Source organism: Mandrillus leucophaeus, unplaced genomic scaffold (assembly GCF_000951045.1).
Source record: "Mandrillus leucophaeus isolate KB7577 unplaced genomic scaffold, Mleu.le_1.0 Scaffold249, whole genome shotgun sequence".
NCBI classification, from domain to species: Eukaryota; Metazoa; Chordata; class Mammalia; order Primates; family Cercopithecidae; genus Mandrillus; species Mandrillus leucophaeus.
Genome location: NW_012102576.1, coordinates 1,259,681 through 1,263,010, shown reverse-complemented (window position 1 = coordinate 1,263,010; position 3,330 = coordinate 1,259,681).

Genomic DNA, 3,330 nt, shown 5'->3' with positions numbered 1-3,330 from the left:
CCTTCCTTCCTTCCTTCCTTCCTTCCTTCCTTCCTTCCTTCCTTCCTTCCTTTCTTTCTTTCTTGTCTTTCTTTCTTTTTCTTTTCTTTTTTTACCTGTAAACCAGAAAACAATTGTAGGGATCAAGGATAGACATGGCACTTAGATAGGACTTTCATGACCCAATATGGAACAATTTGAGTACCAGAATAGGAGATTATAGCCTATTGAACAAAATGTGAAACTGGGAGTCCACAAAGATGTAAATGGAAAGATGAAGTACCTCCTGACAGAGCAAGAATGGCACTGAACAATGTTACATGGATAATGGCTATTTTATTCAAGACGATTACAACAGGGAAAAGAGACTAGGACTCAGTCTGAACTAAAATCTGTCAAAACAAAGCGGGTGGAAGCTTTAAGAGTGAAGGTGAGGAGGAGATCATACACCGTATGTGTTTGCTAATTGGCTTTACCCAAAAGAAAATTAAACTTTCTTTGATCTGTACAAGTTGATCAAACAAATGGGGTCATTCTTGTCATATGCAACTAAAACAGTGTAGACAATCCAGGGGGAAAAGGCACTCAGGACACATAGCATTGCTTCAAAAATATAATTCTCTACAAACCTAGTTGCTAAAACTACCTGTTGTTACCTAAAACCAATTTTATCTAACAGCTATTAAAACAACCTACTGTGACTGCAAGACTGGTTTTACCCACCACTGTCACACACCAGTCAGAACGTGCCAGCTCCTCAAAACTTTACTAGAGCCAATAAACTTTCTTTCAAACCAATACGTAACTTTTTTTTTTTTTTAATAACACCTCCAACCTTCGTTTTGTTCTAGACAAACCAAACACCCCTGGTCCTCGCATTTAGGCCAAATCACAATTCTTACCTCTCTAATAAAATATTTTAAATGTAGAGATCTGTCCCTACATTTTATTTGGATTTTGACCTACTTAGTGTCAAGCTGGGTTCCAAAGCTGACGCAGCTTAGGGAGAAACACTGGCCCACAGGGCCAGGGCATGATGTACTCACACTGGGGCTTATTGACTCCTGTGACCCCACTATTGCTGCAGGTTGCCTCATTTCTCCCTGGTGAGTCTCTTGGACTGAACTCCCAATTTTAGTTTGCTTCTGTTTTATTTGGATTTTAGATGAGGAGGAGTCTTTCCTCTTCTTGTTTCAGAGACCTCTTTCTCCCTCTGGTTGGAAGGTCTTCTGTTAGGGAGGACTATTTTCCTCCTGGCAGACCTCAGCTGTGACGTCTGGGTGACGGGATTTCTCTTTTCAGGCTGAAGCCTCGCCAAAAGCATTTTTAATTTTTTCCTTCAATTGAAGAAGGCAGCTGATCTTCCGTCTTGGGTTTATTTGGCCTTTTCATAATCAGTGCTTGCATTTAACTGGCTTTTGTGTATTTGGCATTAAACAAAATCACCTAGATAAATTTAGTTACAAACGGATTCTCAAAGTTTAAAGGCATGCCAAGGTATTTTTTGTGACTCTAACTGGTAACATGTTCAAATATTACAGAGATCATTCAACACTCTGTTCTTAAATCTAAACTAAACGATCACGGCTATAAAATTATGCACTCCAAATAAGCCTCATATCGCAATTGATTGCGTCACTACAAAATACTATCTCAAAGCTAGCTGAGACTCTTTCCTCTCCAGTTCTTTCTTCTTCTCTTATAATTCTTCCTCTTCATCTTTCTCTAAGCTAAACTCTTTCCAAACTCCTCAAATATTCTGGCATACTGATTATTTAAGTAAAAACACTTGAAAGTCAGAAAATATAAAAGAAAATCATTTTTACTTTTATGCTGTTTCTTAAAAGCAAAAGGTGAAATTCCCATGTAAAAGACACTTTTCCTATACTGAAAGGAATGGCAACATTATTATGACCAAAGACAAGCAATTGAGACCAAGAAAACACTGTATGAACCTTGTTAAAATCTTCTGGGGAACTCCTCACTTAATTGAGTCACATTCTCAAAGTTAACTATTCCTTGTCCGATCCAGTATGTTGGTAACTGACTCAACCATCTTTCCCCAAAAGTTAGTTCACGGCCTTTGTAAAATTGCTTATTGACAAAGTCAGAGTAAAAGAAAACAAAACTTAAGGTTTAGCCTTATCCCATTTTGTCAAAAAAAAAAAAAAAAGATTTAGATACGATTGCTTTTAATCAACTGATGAGTTAATATGCTTTACTATTTTATGACTAAAATCGAAAATCTAAGCTATAAGGTCTCTAGATAGATATATATATATACGTTTAGAAGTGTTTCTACAAATGTACATATGTTACATTATATATTAAGTCTAAATGATAAAATATGCTGTTGCTGGACAGAAATTTCTTTAAAATTTTTATTTAGATAAATGGGCACTCACATAAAATGTATTTTAATTACACAAATGTTTTCTTTAGTTTACATAATCTCAAAGTTTGAGATTGACTTAAATCTCAAATAAATAGATTGTTTTTAATTTGTTAATAAAATAGCATTAGAAATGGTTTCAAAATTGCCAGCATACATTTTTGCCTGAGTTAACTGGTCAGTTTTATATTTGCCCCTACTAGATATTTTAAAGTCATAAACCTATAAACCCAACTTAAAACAAAATAATATTTGATATATTATTTTGATAAATAATTTTTAATAAATAAGATTAATTTCAAAATCTATATTAAATTAATGATTTAATCAATCAATTATTAATAATTTATCAGATTATTAATTTATATTATTTTAATTACATTATTAAATAATGGTTTGCTGTCAATTATTAAATTAATAATATATTTAATTAAAAGTTAATTATGATTTAATACAAATATATCTTCTGGGTTAAAGATGAGATGTACATGCATTTAACTTCAGGCTTCTTAGATTAACATCTGATATTAACCAGCTACAAATTGGTCAGTAAAAAATACTTAAAATGAGTAGCTCTAATATCTGAATTTTCATAAGTAATTCAGATATAATTGTTAATAAATAAATTAGATGATTACTGATAAAATAAATGTTTATAAATGAAGTTTTCATATAACTTAAAATCTTAAAGTTACCTTACATTAAGTTAAATATTAGGTACTCATTAAATGTCTGGTTAATACTCAAGTTAAAAAATTAAAACAAATTGTTAAATAAGTTCCTTCTAGCATCTTAAATCTTATAAAAAGACTAATAATATATAGGTTTTCAATCAAAATATAAATTTTAAAAGGTAATTGTGTGTGAAAAAAATCTTACATAATAATTTTCTGTCCTAAGATAAAATGGTTGGTTTTCCCAAAAGAAAAAATAAAACCAAAAATTATAAGACTAAGACC